The sequence below is a fragment of the Pipistrellus kuhlii genome, unplaced genomic scaffold (assembly GCF_014108245.1).
Source record: "Pipistrellus kuhlii isolate mPipKuh1 unplaced genomic scaffold, mPipKuh1.p scaffold_m20_p_15, whole genome shotgun sequence".
NCBI lineage: Eukaryota > Metazoa > Chordata > Mammalia > Chiroptera > Vespertilionidae > Pipistrellus > Pipistrellus kuhlii.
Window position 1 is genome coordinate 23,468,812 of NW_023425460.1, and position 23,770 is coordinate 23,492,581.

At 41.5% G+C, this 23,770-nt stretch overlaps 1 protein-coding gene across 6 annotated transcripts in view; it reads right to left on the reverse strand.

Moving 5' to 3' along the window:
• The window catches only part of SGMS1 (sphingomyelin synthase 1), a 219,155-nt gene that overhangs the window by 49,252 nt on the left and 146,133 nt on the right, over positions 1–23,770 (reverse strand). For 2 of the 6 annotated variants that reach the window (XM_036438464.2, XM_045581878.1), the window contains exon 2: positions 13,661–13,664. The exons of the other annotated variants lie outside the window; for them this stretch is intronic. The gene's annotated coding sequence lies outside the window, so the exon portion shown is untranslated. The remainder of the gene's footprint in view (positions 1–13,660; positions 13,665–23,770) is intronic. 6 annotated transcript variants of the gene reach the window in all.

Here is a 23,770-nt window from a genome sequence, read left to right on the forward strand (position 1 = left end):
CACTCAGTGTGCATCCTTTGGGCAGTCCTTGTCCTGAAGGCACTGTGCCTGTTCTCTCATAAATGACCCCTCTGTCTCATTCCCCGGAATCCCTTCTTCTGGTCTCCTACAGGTAAACAGAATCAAGGACTTCAAGGGCGGCAAGTGTAAGTCTCCCCTACCTTTATCTCCACTCTCAAGAAAGATGCAGTACACATTTTTTTCTGACACCAGTTATGATGACTCTTAAAAATGAACACCTATCAATTCCGCAACTTCCCTCCAGTCACCCCTGATCATGACTTCTCAAACTTCCAGGGCCCAGCTTCACTGAGAGTCTTGATCAACTGTCAGATGGTTAATAGCACCAAGCTCGGCTGCCACCAGAAGGTGGCCAGCACTGGAGCACAGGCTCAGGTTGTAAAGGGACTACAGCTCCAGCTTTGAACGAAGGTAGAATACCACCAGGGGGCAGCAGAAAGTCTAGGAATTACTGGTACATAGTCATCCATCCCAATACCTTCCCCAAACTATGAAGTATTTCACCAGAGATGCTGAGCCTAAGCAGCACAACTAGGTCATAGAACTACAAGAACCAGAACCCCAGCCCATCAATTGATGCTCCTTCTTCCTATACTTGAAACACATGCAACATGACCATTACTAGAGTTTTTCAGGCAAACATACAGTAATATCTGAACTAACCTGACATTTCACCTAAATAGGATCATGTCTAGAATGTAGGAACTCAAAGAAGTATTAAAGAAAGAGCACACCATTTACCAGAAGGACTAACCCTAAGACAATCATTGTAAATATTTATTCTTTCTTTATATAAAACTTTTAATAAGCTTTATTCTCTGACCTCCCTAACCATAACGAATACAACAAAATTAGACCCTTGCAATTAATTCATCAATGATAGTTGAACTGTAAAGATACTCTGTAAAATTACCTAAGTTGTGAAAATAGTAAAAGGCCTAACACGTTTGAAAGGACACAAACACATTCCACCTCCCCACCTCACTAAATATCACACCCCCATCCTCTATTATCAGCAGACACGGAGTGGAGAGACCTGACAAGTGACAGACTAAATTTAGCAGACAGATCTAAGCTACAGTTCCTCTCAAAACCAGTCCCTGAAATAGTTCTGGTCTTGTGAAACTGGGCTTCGTTTTATAAGCTGCTAGTTTTAACAAATGGTGACAGAAATCACATACTATTAAAAATAGCGCCCCGGTGTGCTGGCTGATGCAATGTATTGGCAAACAGCAAATTGTTTTCTGGACACGCCTACTACATGCAAATCTCCAAAGCAAAGGTCAGTCTTTAGAAGCAGATTATTAACTTCAGGATCATAAACAACTATCCAACAGCTTCTTACTGAGAAGGAAACACTTCTCCATCGCACCACATGAAGAGTTATAAACCTAACAATGGCAGCACAGCCTCTGGATTTAGCCTCGGCTCTGTGGACAGCCACGTCATTAGTTATAAACATGAGAGTCCTGAGATGCCCTGTATTGCAGGACAGACTGTTACTCTACACAGCTCAGATGTCCATAAAAGCACTGGGGCGTGATTATGGGATGAAAGTACTCAGAAAATCAGGACGTGATACAGCATCAGACCTTAGCGACCAGGAAGTTGACAGCCACTTGAGTTTTCTCAATGCCAAGGTAGGAGGGAACCTATGAGCCATGAAGTTCAAATAAAATGCAGGCAACAACCTGACAGAGATGAGGCCAAGATGAGAGCACTGGCCAATGACTTCTAAATTACCTTGAAAAACACTGGATTTTCAAAAAGCAGCTGAAGCAGAAAACCAAGCAGGATCAAGGGTCCAACGTCTTTTCTCGGCACACTTCTGCATGACGTGTAAGGTGGGAGGTCTGTCACCTCCTTGCTTCTCATTTTCCTGCTCCTCTCGGCAAGAAGGAAGATGAAAATAGCTAACATTGCCAAGTGTGAGTTCCTATGACTGACGAGGATGCAGGCCCCAGAAGTGAGGTCAGGCACTCAAGGTCAGGTTGGGAGTGGAGCTCAAACAATTGGGTCCAAGGCCTGTTTCACCAACGAGTGGAAGATCAAGTGGAGCTACCATTATTTCCCTTTACCATGGGGTAAAGCTGACAAAAGATTTTGGGATGTATTTTCAGTTCCTTAAAATGAAGTGCACGGTTGCCACAAGGACTGTTATCATTGACAATTCTCTCCTCCTCCCCTGGTTCCAGGAGTACACTTAGGGGTCAAACGCAAGGCTCTCCCGCCCTCCACTGCCCTTGGCCCAGGCTAACTGTCCCCACCCCAACTCCACTATCTGGGAAATGGGAGCAGGCTTCCTGCAAAGCCTGAGCTGTGGACTCAGCCTTCCTTCCTGGCCTGGAGTGTCTCCTGGGCTCCAGACGGCTTCCTTCCGCAGTACCCCTCAGGCAAGTCTCCATACCACTCATCCTCTACAACAGAGTGAGTCCCTCAGGGCCCGAGGAGGAAGCTCCGCAAGTTTCACTTTCCTCAACCACTTAGAAGAGGAGCGAAGACATCACTGGGGGATTCTCAGCGCTCCCATGCTCAGCCCTTCCCAGGTCAGAAACCAGACCCACACAGCCAGGCCCCAAGCCGCTACTAGGAGGGCTAAATTTCTCTGTGTGTGTGTGTGTGTGTGTGTGTGTGTGTACTTATGGACCTTCAAAAAGGACATTCAAGTTAATAGATAGTAGGTAGTTAGGTAGGTAGGAGAGAGGGATGAAAGGAGGGAGGGCAAGTGGGCTTTCTCAACTCCATCCTTTAGAGACACTCAGTGCTAAGAGTTTCATGTACAACCTTCAGGACTAAAAATAAAAAATTAAAAATTAAAAAATGCAAATCTAGTTGTTAATGAAAAAGGTGAACAAGCTTATTTACATATTCCATAATAACATCTGTGTAAAGAGAGAGAAGGAGGGAGGTATGTACATATTTGCTAACATAGACATAAAATATCACTTGAAGGCGCCAAATGCATTTTGCTTTAAGTCATATCTAACTTAATTTCAGAGGCAGGAAAGCAAGTCAAGTATGACCCCAATGTTCAGGCTGTTAAACCCACTCCACATTATTTATTTCTAGGTCTTTGTTTCTCAAGTTGTTCAATAATTGCTTTGAATTTTATCTGCCTCTCCTAAAAGTGAAAATAATAAAGTTAATGACGGATTCTTAAAGTAAGTCAAGTTATGAACCAAATTAATAAATCACTGTACCACATAGACTAATTATACTTTATGAAGGAATCATCACATTCAGAATATTGTTGGATCCCTTTTAGCTTTTACGTAACAGGAAGAGCTTGGCAGAAGCTCTCTGGTGACACTTGAGTGAGCTGGGAGTTTTGTCTCATGTGTAACTAATAAGCTGACACTTTTATCCAGAAATATCCGGAGATATAAAACTGTAAGGTGATGGCAAAACCCAGGCCCTGCTCTCTCTAGCCACACAGCTACTTTTTTATTAGATTCCCCCCAAAAAAACACCTTCATAGGTTGCTGAGTATACCGAATGTTTACAATTCCAGGTACAATCCACATAAAAATCAGGTTAAACAAGTTGGTGGGGTCCTGGGTATTACACAGATGGTATACCTGTTAATAAATAGCTCCTTAAACCATTAAGAAGCAGGTATAACACTGCACCACAGACTAGATATTTTTAACCAGTCTCCAACTGGATTAATTTTTCCCTCACAACATTCTGAGGCATGTGAAGCTAAGCAACCTCGCATCATCACTGGTATAAGCCTGACAACTCTGTTCTCACTGGTCAGTGTGCAATGCTTACCAAGACATTATTATTATTATTATTATTATTATTATTACTACTACTACTACTAGAGGCCCAGTACACAAAATTTGTGCACTGGAGGGTGGGGGGTGGCAGTCCCTCAGCCCAGCCTGTGCCCTCTCTCAGTCTGGGACCCCTCGGGGGATGTCCACCGGGAGCAGGCCTAAGCTGGCAGTTGGACATCTCTCTCGCAGTCCGGGACCCCTTGCTCCTTACTACCCACCTGCTTGCTGCTCCTTAAGCACTGCCATGGAGGTGGGCGAGGCTCCGGCCAGCACCGCTGTGCTTGCCAGCTGTGAGCCTGGCTTCTGGCTGGGTGGCACTCCCCCAGTGGGAGCACACTGACCACCAGTGGGCAGCTCCTGCATTGAGCATCTGCCCCCTGGTGGACAGTGCACATTATAGCAACAGGTCTTTCTGGTCATTCTGCCATAACGGTAGCTTAGGCTTTAATTATATAGATGATGATGATGATGATGATGATGATTTACTAGAGGCTTGGTGCACAAAATACGTACACAAAATTTATATACGGGGGTAGGGAGGGAGGTGTATCTCAGCACAGCCTGCACCCTCTCCAATCTGGGACCCCTCGAGGGATGTCCAACTGCCCGATCCTCACAACACTGGCCTGATCACTCACAACTGCCCTCCCCTTCTGGCCTGATTGCTTACAACTGCCCTCCTCTGCTGGCCATCTTGTGGTGGCCATCTTGTGCCCACATGGGGTCAGCCATCTTGTGTTTTGGAGTGATGGTCAATTTGCATATTACTCTTTTATTAGATAGGATAGAGGCCTGGTGCATGGGTGGGGCCCAGCTGGTTTGCCCTGAAGGGTGCCCTAGATCAGGGTGGGGGATCCCTTGGGGCATGGGGAAGCCTGGGCGAGGGGCCTATGGTGGTTTGCAGGCTGGCCACACCCCCCGGGGACCCAAGCAGAGGCCTGATATCTGGGATTTATTTATCTTCTATAACTGAAACTTTGTAGCCTTCAGTGGAGGCCTGAGCTGGCCAGGGTGTACAGGAAGCTTGGCTTCCTCCATCGCCAGGGAAACCCAAGTCTCCTGCTTGCTCCATGGCCACAGCCATCTTGTTTGGGTTAATTTCATACTTCTCCTGATTGGCTGGTAGGTGTGGCTTGTGTGTGGCAGAGGTACAGTTAATTTGCATATTATTCTTTTATTATATAGGATTATTTTAAATCCTCACTGGAGGACATGTTTTTGTTGATTTTTTTTAGAGGAAGGGGGAGAGAGAAACATCTACTGGTTGCCTCTAGAATGCACCCTAATCGGAGATTAAACCTGAAACCTCAGTATGTGCCCTGACCAGGAATTGAACCCAAAACCTTTTGATGTATGGGATGATGTGCCAACCAACTGAACCACTTGGATAGGGCCCAAGATTCAGTTACAGTTGCTTCCCAATATTTTTCTATAGGTTGCACTTGTTTCTATTGTTGTGTCATTTAACTAAGTTAGGTAAATCAATAAAATTTGAGTCTAAAAAAAATATGAGCTGTTGTTTCCATAACACTAAATCGAATGCTTTAGAAACATTTGACACAGGTGAATAGCTAATATAATTAGCTATGGAAATGTTAATATTTTGAAGGGAAATGTGACAAAACTTAGACGAAGTCAGTATTCAGCTGCTCTGAAAGTTTGATGTTCTGGCACCGTTTTAAAGAAATATGACTGGACATTGTGGATGGCGTTTTCTGAGTAGGGTTTGCACAAGAAAGGCACCATGGAACATAAATCAGAGGACCCACATTCCTGACACTACACGAAAGACTGACCAATAAGATGGTTGTGGTATCACTTTTTATTTCCACTGTTAACTGATTAATCATCTAACTACACCTCCCACTGTGACAGGACTTTCTCTAAGGAACTTAACCAAGGCCTGCACCTTCCCATGTATTTTTGTCTTTCCTTGATGAAGAACTTGAACAAAAATGAAAGGGGGGAGTTTGCCGCAATGAAATGTCACTCCCCTTTCAGTGGCCACTTCCTCCGAGTCTGCACATCTTTAAGCTCCACAGAGTGAGGCTCTGAGCCCCACCCACCAGTAAACACAGCCTTTTCTCCTCTGCCCTCACAGTTCCAACCCCACTATCTCAAGTGCACAAAAGTTCAGCTAGGAGTTGAGCAAAGCAAGGTAAAGGTCAGCTCCCACTAGAAGGTATGTTTCTCTTCTCTAGGATGTTTGCATTTCAGAATATCTATGTCCACCTACTTACAAGTGGCAACAGTTCAAGAATACATAAAGAGGAAGTAAAAAAAAAATTGTGGAAGGAGTGATATTTTGGAACTAGATAGGAAAGAGCAAGTTAGTCTTAACTAGTTACAAAGTAGAAAGCTAAACTACATTTAAATTCCACCTAGGACTTTGGGAAAGTTAACAACCCCTCCAAACCAGTTTCCTTGTACATACAAACAGGATACCACTACCTACTTCATAGGATTAAATGAGAAAAAGAGTTATAAAGTGCTTAGTACAGTCCAGGCACACAGTAGGTGCTCAATAAATCCTGGCTGTTTTAGTAGTCTACCTTCTCACATCCAATGCCTCCCTACCCCCCAAAACTGCATAATTTTTTTTTTTACAATATCTTTTCTCCCCTGATTTAAGAACCGAAAGATTCCCTTAAAAGTAGCTGGGTCCCCACCCGTCAAGGACTCCCCCAAAACAGCAGCTCGATTGCACTCCTGTGAAGAAAGCTGTATAGGGCAAGGCAATGTTACTTGTAGGTTATGTCCTCACCCCTCAGTACACTCTTGGGAGCTCTGAAAGTATGGGCACTCAACTATGATCATCCATTGGATGAGTTATATTATTAAATTCACTCCAAATCAATGTAAGAGCAAAAGCAAAGCAAAGAAAAAGCAGTCAGTTTATTCTCTTTACATCAATACTCCCAATGCTTTTTCTTAGAGTGAGTCATCATCTAAGATCTCTGATGTGGTTGGTAGATTTCAAGATCCAAGTTGCACACTCTGCAAAGAGCAGATTATCAGGCTTGAGGTGAAGGTTCCCTGCACACCTCGATGAGAGAACCCTGAGGGCAGGGCACTGCAGGTAGCCGGCAGGGTGCAGGTGGTGGTCAGTGGCTACTTATATCACCACTCCCCGGTCCAAAGGGAGGATCTTGAATCTTGAACCTTACACATGCAAGTTCTGTGCAAGACGGAGATGCTGAAGAGCACAAGAAAGACTAAATATGGTTGGCCTGGTCTAGTTCTGAAATGAAAGGAAGCAGCAAGACACCAGCCCAAAGGAGAAAGGCGAGGAGAGGGAGCACAGCTGGTTTATTCTTAACAACATTCTAACTACACACACACACCTGGTCACAACTCGCTCCCCTTCCATGAAAGAAAAAAACATTTGTAAGTTCTGAAAAGCACGGTGTCTGGGTGTATTCAGATGTCTGCCTCTCTCAGCCTCTGCAAAGGGGTTATCTTTTCTGGATAAGCATCAGCTACTACACATTGCTTTGACTTTCTCTTGAGAAGACAAACGTGTTGAGAAAGCCGCCTTCCCCATTTGCCAAAGATGATAAAGTAGCAGCTGTTACCTAAGCAACCATTCAGGTTTCAAAAGTATTCAAGATAAGTCTGATATTTCCTCAGAAGAAATGCTTTTCTCCTCCTCAGGTGCTAATTACTGATTCCTAAAGAAGCCTTAGAACAGCTGAGCTCTGGGGCCAGGAAAGGCTGAGATGACAGAACCTGCCTCAGGAGGCAGAGTGGCATTTGAGAACTGTGATGCTAAGTCATTTTACTTCTCCTCAGAAGGTGACTTGGGAATACTTTTTACATATTTTTCAAAGGCTACACACAGAAATGATCCCAACCCTGGACTCTGTGCACTAGTATGCTAATAAATGTTTTAGAGTACAGTTAATGTCATACTGCATATTTTCTCATTAATAAAAGAGGCAAGGCTGTTATCTTCCTACTCTCTCTGACCTTCTTAAAAAGTAGACATCTTGCCAAAACCAGTTTGGCTCAGTGGTAGAGCATCAGTCTGCAGACTGAAAGGTCCCGGGTTCGATTCTGGTCAGGGGCATGTACCTTGGTTGCGGACATGTCCCTGGTAGGGGGTGTGCAGGAGGCAGCTGGTCGATGTTACTCTCTCATAGACATTTCTAGCTCTCTATCCCTCTCCCTTCCTCTCTGTAAAAAATCAATAAAATATATATATATTTTTTAAAAAGTAGACATCTTTGGAAAATAATAATCATTTACTTGAAGTGATAGTTAACAAGAAATATGTATGCTCTTCAAATGGAAACCCCCAAAGCTGGCTCTATGAAAAGGACAGATTAACAGCTCTACAAATGGAGGGAGTGGGTATCTAAAAGACTTGGAGGAACTATCAGATATTGACATATTAAATATTGAAATAAAATTATCCCACATTTTTAATTACTAGCTTTTAATTCAAAATGGTTTATAAACTCAATAGAATAATAATTTTAACTTTTGAAAACTTTTTAATTATTTGAATACTACAGAGTTGTTCAGTTCAAATGAACTGCACTTTTCTTTGTAATAAGAGGCTAACACCTAGTGCCCCAAAGATATCATTTCTGCAAACTTTTTAAGAATCCTCACCTAAGGATATGTTTTTATTAATTTCAGAGAGAGAGAGGAATGGGAAGACAGAAACATCCATGTGAGAGAGAAACATCGGTCAGCTGCCTCATGTGCGTGCTCCAGAGCCAGCAACCTTTTGGTGTATGGGGATGATGCTCCAACCAACCGAGTCACCCAGCCAAAGCCACTGAAAACTCTTTGGTATCACTTCTCAGAGGTGACGTTCTGGTAAATTCTTGCTATGTTTTGGTAACATATCTTCTGTAAAAACACCAAATATTTAGTTCTCAACCAAACTAAACCAAGGATCCCAATTACTATTGTGGTAGGCAGTTACACAGACATGAGCGTAGCAAGGCAGATGGGCCAGTTATAGAAGGTCACCAGGGTGGAAAGCCTTGGGTGCCGAGCAACAGACAAAACTGGGGGGAAAAGAACCTCTGCTCCAGGGTAACCTTTCCTCCCCTAGCAAAAAGGGGGAATAAAGGGATGAACAAGGGGACTAGAGAATAGCTCTTAAGTATTTGAGCCCCCAGGACAATGAGGTTCTTACCTGCATCAAACACATCTAGGCCTCAGTTGTGTTTGAGCTCCAGGCCCAGAAAAGCAGCAAAACGAGACAGATGATACTGCAAAGATCAACAACCCCCTGCCCTGGCACCAACCAATCAGTAGAGGCCAGGGCCATGAAACAACACACCTGCAAAGCCGATGAATATTCTATTGGGATGCTCCCCAGAGACCTCCAGATAAATACCCTCAAGACTAAGGACCTAGTGTGCTCATTCTTCCTCCCAGGAACATGGCCTTGCCTTTCTGTCCCCTCTCCTCCCCCCCGACATATTGTCTTTACTTTTCGTTACTTCTCCTATGCTCCAAGAGCCCTTCTTTTGCTTCTGTAACTTGTTTGCTGAACCCATTTTTTCTACGACTCACTTCTACCTCTGGGATTGCCTAAATAAACTTTGCTTATATTTGAGCCTGGGCTCTGAATTCTTTCTTAGCTAGAACTCAAGTACTGACTTTGCTGAACTGAAATCCAATTGTTGGTAACATCCTGGTGCTGTTATCACCACCAAAACTCAAGTCACCACATGAAGAACTTAACTAAATGTGCTGAAACCACTTAACAGTTCACTTCTGATATGGCAAACATTACTGAGGAAACTTCACAACCAGAGGCAGTTCATCTCTGCAAAACTACATATATTATTATTACTCTAGACAGTACTGAGCCCCAGTATACTTAATGAGCATTTCTAGCTGGGAGTTTTATATGCACCAAATTATTCAAAAGAATAAGAAAAGAAATATTATTCATGGATAGAAAATTCTTAATCATGACAGGTTATATGAAATGGCCAGAAAAGGCAAATCTATAGAGACAGAAAGTAGGTTAGTGGTTGCCTGGGGGTGGGAATGAAAATGGGGATTAATATAAAAGGGCAAGAGGGATCTTATTGGCATGATGAAAATATCCTGAAACTGGTTTATGGTGCTGGTTTTGTAACTTGATAAATTTACTAAATATCTCTGAATTGCACAAAGATGTGAGTTTGGGGGCTGAAAAGTATTATCTCTAGAAGTTTTTTAAGTGACAGGGTAATCATTTCGATTTAAGTATTTTGATTGGGACTGGGACTGGGAAGTAACTAAGTAAGGATGTGCTAAAAAATCTTCAATTTTGAGAATGTTCACACTAGTTCCTTCTAATAACCTGAATTTCAAAAGAGGATTAATTAAATTATCATACTTTCATACAATAAAGTATATGCACCTATTATAAGTGATGCATGGAAAATGTGATAACAATCGAAATATCCATTAATGAAAGTGGTACATCTAAAGAAATTATGGTTCAACCATCCTCTGAAAGCAGTGCAGTCCATACTAAACAGTTAGAAAAATGTTAGATTACATACAACATATAGAGAAATATGTCCAGGATATACTGCGTGAAGAAACACCTAGCAGGACAATGCATACAGTAGACACATGAGAAATGGGTGTGGATTATCTATGTATGTTCATGTGTGTTTGCATGTATGCTTAGAAAGATAAATACTAAGCATACCTAATTTTGAGCCCTTGGAAGTACAAATAGGAGAGGAAGAGGATTTTCAATCAAAGTTCAAGGAAAAGAATTGGAAGTAGGTGCATCCAAGGGCTGAGAACAGTTGTCACTGGACAGATGGCATTTTTATGTTCTTTTATACTGTCTAAACTTTCTTATTGGAAAGGAAGGTTAGCATAGTGGTCAAGAGATGGCCCAGATTTAAATCCTGGCTCTTCTGTGTATTTGCTGGGAGATCTTGAGCAAATTGCTCAACCACTCCATACTACTTACTGCCTTTTGCCTCTATTACTAAACCAAGGATAGTAAGAGCACTTACCCGCATAGCCTGGGAGGAAAACTAAGTGTATTATGTACAAGAGGCACTGAGAACAGAGTCTAACACATAATATGTATTCATTGATAATGCTCATTAGCGTGCATACCAATACCTTATTAGTAAGAAGAAAACACGAACAGAAACTTTATTTTTATGGTGGAAAAAAGAAGTATAAAAACACAGGCACTGCCTGACCTCAGGTAAGTTCAATGCCAGGATGCGAGCAGAATGTATTAGGCACAAATCAAAGTCTGGACAGTTATCAGAGCCACTCTATGACCAACACTGATGTAACCAACCTCCCTGAGGGCCGCACTGAGGGCAGAGGGCACCTGGGTGGGAAGCTCCCAAGTGCCTGGGCTCCACGTACTGTGATGGACTCATAATTCAAGAGATAATTAACACGTGTGACCAGACCAATGGGCAAAGGACACCTGAAACACAAACACTCCAAACAAACACGCCTCATAATTGACCTCAATGGGACTTGTGGCCTCACCTTGGGACATAACAATATAAACCAGGGTCAATTATCTGACCCTTAAAAAATCATTAACCATCACATTATAATAACACAGAGCAAATCTGTCTTCCCGGGAAAAGGCAAGTTCTAACATACCCTGTTCCCCACTCCTAATGGTGTGAGGAACTTGAAACGTCAGTAGTCCTTTTCCAACGGCCACCCTTGCACAATACTGGAAACTCTCTTAAGGAAGTACACGTATTTGTTGAGTGACTACTTTGTACCAAATTCATCTTTTCTCTTGAAACTCTTGGAATTAGGTATTTTAATCTCCACTTTTACAAATTCAGAAAACTGGGGCTCAGAGTATCCACGCATATGTGGCAGCACTGAGAATCCACTACAGAATCATCCATTTCCAAATCTGCTTTTTCAAGCACCATAAATCCTATGGATTTCACTCTTAAAGCAATTCATACTTTTTATTTCAACTGCAAAGTATTTCCTTCAAAAAGGCCTGTATACCACCAAAAATGTAGAACACCTGGCCAAAAATATCCCACAAAAGCTCCTGAAATTTCCTAGAAGTATGTATTTTTTACAAAGAACACAGCTGATAATCACATTTTATTTTTTATTTCTTTGTTTCTCTAAAGCCAACTGGTGCTCAACAGGGCACAGGTCTCACCCACAGACCCATCTCCATTGAGCAGAACAAACCACAGAAACTCCTGTTTACAGAAACTAATTTTTCAAAGTTAATTCCATTGCCTTATTGATTTATCCTCCTGGATAAAAAGTCAAGGACAAATTCACAATTTTTTTGTCAGCCTTACTTTGTCAAATTGATTTACAAGATGGTCCGAAGTGATCCAACACTATTGTGCTAAAATCATTTATGAACTTTCCTTTGATAGAACTAGACAGTTTTGAACACCCTCATTTATCTTTCATTTTGGTATACTATTTAGAAAACTGCCATTATCAAACTAAAATAAATTGGTCTGGTCAAAAGACAAGTTAATGACATCAGTCATCAATTGTTTCATCAGTCTGCACTGAAGTAGATTCTTAATAAGCGCCTGATCATTCAAAACAGTGGCTGGTTCTCTATTGTTCTGGTATCCAATTATTTTTGCATTCAATGCCACTGTACAATAATGCAAGTCAAAGTTTAGCAGTTACTTCCTCAAAAATAAATGTAATTTTTCTTATTGTAGGCTTTAATTTCAACAAATTCAAATGAACCATATCAAACGCTTTATAAAACTATGAAGAGAGTAAACAAAGCCATTAGACATCTCATTTCAGGTCAAATGTTATCAAAAAGAGGCCATCATCCTACTAGAAATTAAAATTTATTGAAATTTTCAGGGAGCAACAGTGTATGTCAAATGATTTTGCCTATGTATGAGTAAGATATGTATATAAATATAAATTTATTTGAATTGTTAGTGAATCCTTAAAATCTTCTCTGGAGATGTTTATTTAAATAAAGAATTAGCCAACTATTTTCCTTGAGTCATAGTTAGTTTACATAGATGTAGCTAGCTGTTTTTGCTAACTAGAATCACTTTAACTGTCCAAAGGAGAAGTTTAGTCCATGAAGGAATTTTGAGAGAAATCCATTCTTGATCTAATCATTATTTTAAAATAAACTTTTGTATAGTTTTAATAACCCTCTACTCACAGCAAACAGACATAGTTCTCTCTCTCTGGCCAGTCTAGAGAGAGAATTATGTGAACACAAAGAAAGAAGAGATTCAACCAATTAACACTTGATACCTGTGTATTGCTTCCACATTCAACATCCCGTAAAATTTATCATGATGCATATACTGCACACTATTCTCTTAGAACTCACCCTGCTGCCTAGAAGCTATTGTAACTGAATAGGGATTATGAAGAGAAGAAATGCAAGTGTTTTGGACGCTATGGTGTCTTTGTCATACACGTAGTTGACTAACGCGTTCAAAGTGAATCTTTCAGTCAAGTTCTCAATTCCTGATCATTCCCCCTGCAGCACTTCTTGCTCTTCCTTGACTCCATCCATTCATTCAATACACTGTATTTCACTCTAGGTACAGTTCTATATGCTGGGGACACAGAAGTGAGCATTCCCTGTAGTTCCTGGAATGACCTCACCAGGTGGCTAAATTCTTATGTTTATAGACATTACTATTCATAAACTCACAGGCTCTAAAATTAAGAGGCCCAATAAACTGCTGAGGGCCTAGGCAAATACAGAGGGGAAAGATGCTGAGTCTATCACTCCCTCCGACATTCTTGTTGTAATAAGATGGTACAGGGGGTTTCCAGAGCTCAAGTAGAAATAACTTCTGCCACAAACTACAACTACTTGAAAAACAATACAAAGCATGGCCAACTTTTCTCAACCACACCTTGCTTTTGTTTCTTTAAAAAACAAACAAACATGTTTTATACTCCTTGCACCAAAATAAAAATGTTTTTAATGAACATTAAATGACTGGTAATAACATGGGAGAAAATATTTATAATACACATGAAATAGGACTGATTTCCCTATTTTTTAAAAAGTATTTTTTTTATTGATTTCAGAAAGGAAGAGAGAGGGAGAGTTAGGCACATCAATGATAAGAGAGAATCACTGATTGACTGCCTCCTGCATGCCCCCTACTGGGGATTGAGCCTGCAACCCATCCCAGCATGTGTCCTGAAAGGAATCAAACTCTGACCTCTTGGTTCATGGGTCAACACTCAACCACTGAGTCACACAAGCTGGGCTGATTTTCCTAATTTAAAATGAGATCATATCAGCCAATCTAGTAAGATAAGAATCCTATGAGAACGAAAGAGAAAGAAGAGAAGAAGGAAGAGGAGGAAGAAAGTATAAAACAAAACTCAAGAACAAGTTTCCAGAAAGAAATTCAAATGACCAAAGAACCTATAGGATCTAAACCCATAATTAAAAATAAGCCCGTGAAAACAGAGATACCATCTGCAATTTATCAGATTGGCAAAATGTTATAAGCTCAGTGATTTGCAATACTGGTGAGAGTGTGGGAAAGATACAACCCTGATTTAAAAAAAAAAAATCAATCTGCATAACCATTCTAGAGTATAACTGGATAATGTTTATCAAAGTTTAAAATGCTTTCATCCTCAAACCTAGCAATCACTACGGTATTAGGAGTTTAACATTAACCTACAAGAATACCAGCAAGATCTTTATACAAAAGTATTTACCAATGGGGGTGAGAAGGAAATTGCTTTGGGAATTATATCTAACACTATGCTGTACATTTGACACTAATATGATGCTAACTGTCAGCAGTAATTGAAAAATAAGAAGGAAATTTAAAAAAGGAAAAAAGTATTTACACAAAGCAGTCTGCAATAAATCCAATAGCTCAACACAACTCCTCCTTCCCAAATATCTGACAATTACTAAAATAGCCAGAAATAAGGCAAAGGTGAAACCTATTGCTGTACATCCATTTAATGAAATCTTATACACATTAAAGTGAATAAGGAAGATTGGTGTGTATTGTTGGGGAAAATCTCTAAATACATAATAGGAAAAGTACACACCAAAAAAGAAAAAAAGGCTACAGAAAAAAACCTTTATTAAGCAATCTAAAAAAAACAGAGAACCGGACAGATGCAGATATTTACCAAAAAAAAAAAATTTGCCCCTGGAAGGAATCACAAGAAATGTAATAATAGTTACATTTGAAGGGAGGTTTTTACCTCTCTTTTTGTATCTTTTGATACCATTTGAATGTTAATCATGTACATACAGTTTTAATTTGTTTTGAATGTCATCATGGGTTATCTGAATGGAAGATTATAGGCTATTTTCTTCTCTGTTTATGCTCTGTCTTTCAACAAAATCTAATTTAAATATATTTAATGAGATAAAGACTTTTCAGTAAAGTTCTGAAGGAGAAAAACAAAACAAATGAAAAAACTGAAGTAGAAAAAACGAAGGCAAGGCAGATGGATAAAATATCAATATGGGTCCAAGAACAAGGTGGAGTATTTGTCTTTTCCCAATGTTTTAAACAAAAGGATAAATGTTGCATTGCATGGTGGGGAGAGAGCAAGAAGTCACAAAGCAGTTCAAAGCTGTGGAATGTAGAAAACAACTTGAAGGAAAATCTTTAAAAAGCAATTCTGGAAGAAGTATCCTGCCAAATTCACAAGGAAGAAATTTAAAAGAAAAGAAAGCAAGCACTAGTAAACTAAGTAAAAAACCTACCCAAAGCAAATAAAACTGGAACCCTACAATGCATTATGAAATCCTCTGGCAAAAATTTATAAAGTCTAAAAAGTAAAATCCCAAATTGAATTACTCACACAGAATTATAATTCTAGATTGTTCTAAATATCTTCACAGGCATTAAACAAAAAGCCTGGAATGTCATCTAGCTGTATGTTATTTCATAAGTGGGGTTCCAATTCTTGATTATCCATGTGTTTATGTAATGTTTAAGAGGCACACAATAAAAATGAAAATTAGAAGAAACTGAATCTCCAATAGCCCCTTAGGGATGAGTCACGCTATGTATAATACAGGTAATCAAACTACACAGTGTTAAAAGTCTGCGGGAAATGATGAGGTACCATTGAGGGGAGAAAGACGAGAACCACCTAAATATATTACAGCATGCACAATGCCTACTTGATGAAAGAAAACCGAAGATCAGTGAAGAAAGGTGGGATTTTTTCCTCCCCGTGCCAGTTATCAATGTATTGCCTTTCAGCTAGCTACAAATTCTCCCTTTTTTCCCTGGTCTGCAAAAATAGACATGGGCCCCTTAAATTATTTTTTCACTTGTTGTTTAGCAAGATGCTCAGTTTTGTCAGAAGATGCTGGAAAGACCTGTGGGAGAAGGCATGGCTTCTGGTTCTGCGGTGTCTCTCTCTCCCCCACCCTCAAGCCCCCTTCCCGGCGCTGCTGCACCTGTCCAGCACTTATCTGGTAACAGTTTTGCTATGTGTGAAGAGTGCTTGACTCTGCAGGCCTGAGAAGGGGCAGCATGAGGAGTTTCCCTTATACATAAGAGGTGTCAGCTGAAAAGGTACCAGCTACATCAACAGGCCCACTAATCACGCCTTCTGGTCCCTACCTCTGCTCTGCATTATCACACGGGCCACTGGCCGAAGACTGCAGGCAGAAGGAATGGAGAAGTTGCTGGGAACTTTCTCACCTTCCTCTGGTCTGACATCTGGATCTGCTTTGTGGCTTCACCTCCCATCTGCCCTGACAGCCTCCTCCAGCTGTCCCTCCAGCCAGAGGCATTAATGACTTCCTGCTGGGATTGACCTCTGGGGTCATCAAGGTGCCCTGTGGGGCTCCCTGCCACACCATCACCTGTGGATGTAACTTCACAAAGTCCCCTCTGGTTTAGCTACTGAGGCCCCAACTAACCAGTTGTAACAAAAAGGCTGAACACATGCTGATGAATCACTATGGCTACTCTCCCAGTCTGTCATGCTCTGCTAGAATCCAAAGTTGAAACTTGAGGAAACCTAAAATTTTCCAATAATTTACCTTCATTAGGCCTAAAAGAGCCAATGTTAAACTCCAGAAACATTCTGATTTACATAGGAATTCGTGGGAAATGAATTCAATGTTTTATCATCTTTTTTTAAGTCCTCACCCAAATATATTTTTCCATTGATTTTTATAGAGAGTAGAAAAGAGAAAAAGAGAGAAACATCAATGTAAGAGAGACACATTGATTGGATGCTTCCCACACACAGGTCCCATCTGGGGCCAGGGATCAAATCTGCAACCCAGTATGTGCCCTTGACTGGGTCCATGGGCTGATACTCTAACCATTGAGCACACCAGCTAGGGCTTACCATCTGTTTGTTTTTTTAAAGATGAATCATCCTCCCCAAATGAGAGGATGGAAATGTTCTGTGTCTTCTCTGTCCAGCAGGGCAGTCACTAGGGACATGTGTGGCTATTGAACACTTGAATGTGGTTAGTGTGATTATGAAATGGACTCTTTAATTATATTCCATTTCCATTTAAATTAATTTTAATAGCTGTCTGTGGCTAGTGACTACAGTATTGGACAGCAAAGTCTAGCATATGGTCATCTCTTGCAGGGAAGGCCTTCTGGTACAGGGGGTGTTTCTGTGCGCTCTGGCAGGGAGGGGTGCAGAGGGAAGTATTAGCCCGAACATCCCCTAGCCTACCTGACCCCTGTCAATGCAGACATATAATTTCTCAGAGAATTTTGTTCATAAATTTTCAGGGAATAAAGGGCCTTGGAACATAGTAGCCTTGATAGTGAAGAAGTGTGGAGGAAATGGAGATTGAGGAGAGGTATCAATCCAGTAAGGGGAGACACCCTCTTGCTTTGTTTCTCTATCCTTCAACCCCATGGAAACAATCCTGGTCTGCCCTAGGAACGATGCAGCCACTCCTTCCTCTTTCCCCGAGGAGTCCCCTCCAGTCTGCCTGGCCTGTGTGGTTAACACACCACTGACTTCTAATAATCCTGGCACTGTGACACTGAAAGACCTTCCCGTGGATGCAGACTGGCGATGACTGGTGTCTGAGCTAAAGATTTAATTTCACATTTCTGACCTTTACAAGGACATGATCAAAGTAAATGACAGCAGGCACTGATTCCCCTGAGAAATTTGCTCCTAGAAGTAAATGCTAAGGATCTAAGAAAGTGACTGGCCCAGGTCCCTAGACCGATATTATCAAACAATTTTTCAGCAGACAAAAATCACTACCCACAGTAGGTAACTGCAGAAACTCATTTCAAAATATTAAAAGGACAATTTTACAGGAATACAGTTTAAAAGTGCCACCGCTTATGAACCCAAAGGCCCAAAAGATTTGTGCATATTATTCTGAGAACCAAAGAAAAGTATACTTTATAAATATACAAGAATCTTAGCAGTACAAAACCACAGTGAAAAATTCTGTGAAATTTTTCTATGACCTGCTTTGATTGTAAACTTCTGCAGTTGTTTGGTAATATATGCAATTTAAATGAGAATTATAGGATTTGCTAACTAGCAAAGGAGGAATTAGTGAGCCTTTTAATTGTAACTATAACAATCTATTCTAGTTTTACTCATGTTTACACCAGTCGCTCACAGAACGGAACACATTTCCAGCGTGACTAGGCATGCAGTAACACTCCTTTCTCTTTTCAACATTTTTCAGTGCAAAGAAAAAGACACTAGTGTTATGGACATCGCACTATTATGGTGCAAGTCAAGTAGAAAAGACAACCCTGGGGAGTGAGGCTGCTGGTGGATTCGCACAGTCCAAGGATGGTGCTTAATCTTAGAGATTCATAAATATGATGATCAGGAGGGGGTTCATACTAACCACATTCATGGTGCTAGGAGAGTAAAAAAGCTGATTTAGTATCTTGTGAGAAAAATAAACCATCATGTAGACTGGATGCTGGTACCTGTTGATCATGTGTCTCCCAAAGCATCATTACACAAGGAGGCCAGATCACAGTCAGAAGGAGGTACAGTGGGCATGGCACAGAGATAAATTCTGTGGATTCTTTTTGGCTTCACACTACATTGTGAGGTTAAGGCAGGCTCAGCGGTATGCAGTGACTAGAGGAAAGCCATACTCTGACTGAGGTTTGGAACCTAACAGTTGGATTTCAAAGCCACAGACAGCCCCACCGCAGGGCTAAGATCCACACAGTGGTCTGTTTATGTTATGATGGGGGCAGGGTGCCCTCTCCTATAGACAGGCCAGACTGACCTCTCAAGCTTGGTCTCCAACTCCAGCCTCCAAGTTCCTATATTCTTCAAATAAATTCCCTTTTCAACAAATATGTTAGTACCTTTAACCAAGTTATAATTCTACCCTAGAAACTCTTTAATCTTATTTTGTCTATCTTTGCTGTGATCCATTCATCACACACATTTTATAGTTCCTTTTGGAGTCTGAGATTTTTTTCCAACTCAGAAAGGGAAAGATCTCCCTGGTGGCACACACATACCACACTTATGGTAGGAGCTAATAATTTCATAGGGATGTGAAGGCTTTAGGAATTTCAGGGAAGGTGGGGGGAGGGGGGGAAACCTCTTAAAAAAACAAAACACTACACCCACAACCTATATTGAAAGAAGTATATTAAAGAATTCATTAAATACTAAGCATAAACTCTTTTAAAACTACAAGCTAGCAGCCCTGGCCAGTGTGCTCAGTATGTTGGGTGTCATCCCATGCATTAAAGAGGTTGCCAATTTGATTCCCTGTCCAGGACACATGCCTGGGGTTGTAGGCTCCATGCCTGGTAGGAGGCGTACAGGAGGCAGCCCATCTACATTGTGTTCTCACATCAATGTTTCTCTGTCTTCCTCTCTTTCTAAAACAATCAATACACTATTTTTAAGATAATAGACTTATAACATAAGTAAACAGATATATATATATATATATATATATGTTTCACTCTACCTTGACATTGTTTGTTTTGTTTTTTGTTAACCCTCACCCAAGGATATTTTTCCATTGATTTTTTTTTTTTTTTTTTTTTTTAAACAGAGAGTGGAAGAGAGAGGGAAAGACAGAGAGAAACATAGTTGTGAGAAAAACCCATCAATTGGTTGCCTGCTGCACAAGCCCTGGACCAGGGAGGAGCCTGCAACCGAGATGTGTGCCCTTGACAAGCACTGAACCTGGGACCCTTTGGTCCACAGGCTGATGCTCTATCCACTGAGCCAAACAGCTAGGGCCTTGACATTTTAAATCTTTGTTTCTTCTATGTCTAAAATGTGTGTGGGCCTTTTGGTGAGACTCCGTTTTCAAAAGGCAAAGAAATCTATCCTTAAATTTGTTGATTCAGTACAAATCTAGAACTTGTGATTTTGGTACACAATACTACAGAATTTCACCAAGCTGATGCTGAGGAGACTAGCAAATATATAATGAGCCTTCGAATATTTTCATCATTACTTTCAGGAGCTCATGGAATTGTCTGGTCCCACCCACACCTGAGAAATCAGTGATGGGTTACACCTACAGTGAAGAAATCATCCATCAGGCCTAGAGAATTGTGGTCACCAGCACCATCTAAAATCGTCTTCTGTCTGTTATCTCTTGGTTTCTTGTTAAACTGACTTTGGCTTGGGTTAAATATAAAACACTTGCCTTCTGATCTTACAGAAGTATTCAATTTTGTGTATTCAGTTCAAGATTCCCTTTAGAATCACTGAATTTTTTTTTTCAATATTGTTTACGCTGCAACTCAGGGGCAGCTTAGGACCACAAGTGTCTGGAACATAAGCTTCTATTCTCGGCACAATTAGGAGAGTTAAGTAAACTTGAAGGTTACGCTAATGAAGGCCTCCAAGCACTAACAAACTTAGTCTGTGTCATATTAGTAAATTCCTCCGAAGTATGTTCTGATCCCCAAAAATCATTTCCACTCCACGTGCCACTTAGGCTGCTGAACTTCACCTTGGGCCGTAGCGCCCCGGTGGTGTGACAGCCAAGAGCTCTCCCGCTGCTCCAGGAGGGAAGGAAGACCTCCAGGTGCCACAGACAGGCAAGCTGCTGGGAGGAAGGGGCAGTAACACCTGCTCCATTTGAGGGCTCAAGCCACGTGTTTACGTGCGACTTATTCAATCCAGTTCAAATGCACTAGGGACCTTGAGAAGGAAAATCCAGAGTAACCTCCCTTTAAAAAATCTCTAACTTCAATTCTCCAACCTGGATAATAGTCTCTTCCCAATAAGCCGGGGAACTTGGCATTGCTGGGTCTCTTACTGCTGCTACCTCCTTGGAAGATGACCAGAGCTGCAAACATCTCCGCCTTTACCAAGTAGACAGTGGTGGGTGTGCACTCTCAGGGATCGTCATACCCAAGCCCTACCATTAAAAAAAAAAAATCCCACTCTTGAGTTAATTTCCACCTGACCTGATGGATATGCCACATACGGCCACCGGTCACCACTGTGGCGACAAAACAGTGGGACTCCTGGCTGGTCTCCAGACTCCCAGTGCCACAGTGACAGGAGAGGAGGTGATGGCAAAGTGGTCACATGGGAGTTTGGCTCTATCTTTAGGAAATCACGAAAACTGCAGAGCTGACAGATCCGCACATACACGGGCTCGGGTTCCTGACTTCTTCAGCTCACCGCTGAACTTCGCACATTTTTATCCTGGAGCAATTCACAAACATAGGTTATATTCCAGGCCAGTTCCAGACCAGTATAAAGTAGGTTGTGGTTCTTCCCTACAAGCCAAAGTAATACTTTCCTCTCCTAAATTCTGAAGAGAAGAAGCCTTTTTGTTTCCTTTTAGCTGCTAAAATCTAATTTCTTTACTCATCCTCTTTCCAAATCTTATATTTTGATAAGTACCACTCAATCCCATTAGCAAAATATAATTAAAAAGTTAATTTAAAAAACAATTGCTTATGATAATGCCTAAAGGCAGCTATGAGATTTACATCTATATCTTGTTTATCACCCCCAAACTCTTATGAAACAGGGATTGGGTTTTCATCAATAGAGAGTCTTGCCCCAAATCATACCACAGGTTAAATCAATAGGGCTGAGATTCAATCACAGGGTTATCTGACTCAAACCACTGTGATATATTTCTACAGGGAATGGAGTAAATGATATTTAATTTGCTGCTGCTGCTGATAAAACGTATATGCTGTATACAGCTGCAGACTTAAGGAAACATTAACTCTCCAAGGCCCTTTCATAAATATACCCTGGAAGCTACTTTGTGATATTGCCAAAGCAAAGATTAGTAATCAAATTTCACAAACAGAAGCATAGATACTAAAGAGGTAAGCCGGGGCTGGACCTCAGCACTACAGCCATTCGGATAGGACAATTCTTCTTGTGGGGGCTGTCCCATGCACTGCGGATGTTGGCATCCCTGGCCTCTCCCATGAAATGTTAATAACACACCTTCCTACCCCAATTGTGCAATCAAAGATGTGTGTGGACATTGCCTAATGTCCCCTGAGGGGTAAATTCACATCCTGTGAACCACTGAGCTAAATTAATTGCCTAAGGTCACATAACTGGTTAAAGAATGTGCTGGAACCAGGAAAGAGCTCTTCTAAATCCTAGCTCAGTGGAGATGTTTATTGGACCAAGCTATGGCTCTTTAAGAGAAAGCACTGTGAGTTCTGCCTCTCTCGGCTTTTACACGGAGTATACATCCCTAGTGTCTTTAACCACTGTTCAGTTTCTAGACCCTCTCCAAGGCCTGATGACCTCGGCTGGACACACTTTTAAACATAAACCCAGAACTGTGCACCACACTGCCTCCAGTTGTAAAAGCAGGAGCAACAACCAAAGACTAACATCCCCCACACACAATGTACCACTGGCTGTTTGTAAGCGCTTCACATGAGTTACCTAACTTATCCTTCAACATTTTTAACAGCCTATGGCATAAGTGTTGTTATCTGCATTTGATGAATGAAGAAGCTGAGGCACAGAGAACAGACAGCGTGCCCAAGGTCAGGCGCCAAAGCCCCTGCTCTCAGCGCTTCAAAGAACGGTGAGATAGTCAGCAATTGGTTCTGAAGAGTCCATCTCTACCAGCGCGTGAGTTTTTCCCCTCCTGTACCAAGGGCCCTTCTCGAGGCACCTTGGTCAAGTCTGACATCACTCTACTGATCACCCCTGTTGGGTATGACAAGATGCAAGCCCACTTATCTATCTGCTAGAGGCCCGATGCACGAAATTCATGCAAGAGTAGGCCTTCCTTCCCCAGGCTGATGGCACCAGCTTTCCTCTGGCACCCGGGACTCCGGCTTCCCTCGCAGCCCGGCTTCACTGGGAAGGACGTCTGGTCTAATTAGCATTTTTTCATTATAAATATTGCTATTCAACCCACATGTGTCCATCCTGAGTTAAGAACACAAAGCACTCCATCAAATGTTTTGAAGCAGGCATGTCAGATCTACAGCAATGTTGCTATACTTGTCCAGTAATGCTCAAAAAAGAAATGAGGTCAATTGGAGATGAGTGATGCTAAATACTGATCATCACCACCTTTTCTAGGTGATCCCTACTCACCCTTTTAAAAATATGACTTATAACTCTGCTAGACACCAACACAAGCTCTGAAGCCAAAGCGTGGAATTTACCATCTCCCCTAGTTTTGAAAATCAAGTTGTCTGGCACAGTTCCTCCTCTCCGGGATTTTCACAAGATTAACCCCAAGTGTTTTTTATCATCGCACTGGCATGTTCTTTCAACATCCTCAAGAACTCGAGGCACTTAGAGCAGCTAGATTTAGAGAGGTTTGAGGAGGAGCCCAGGACATCCTTGCTGTGCTTGGGAAGGGTGGGTGTTCCTGTCGAATAGATGGCGAGGCTAAGGAGGTGGGGCTGTGAGCAATCTCGGGTCCTGGAATAGGTGCTGTATGTAGTCCATGGTGGCATTGGGAAGGTGGCATTGTCTATGATGACATCCCAACAGATGACCCAGCAGACGATCTCAGAACTGGCTGCCCCTGGTGAGACACATGGAGACTTCCCACTTCC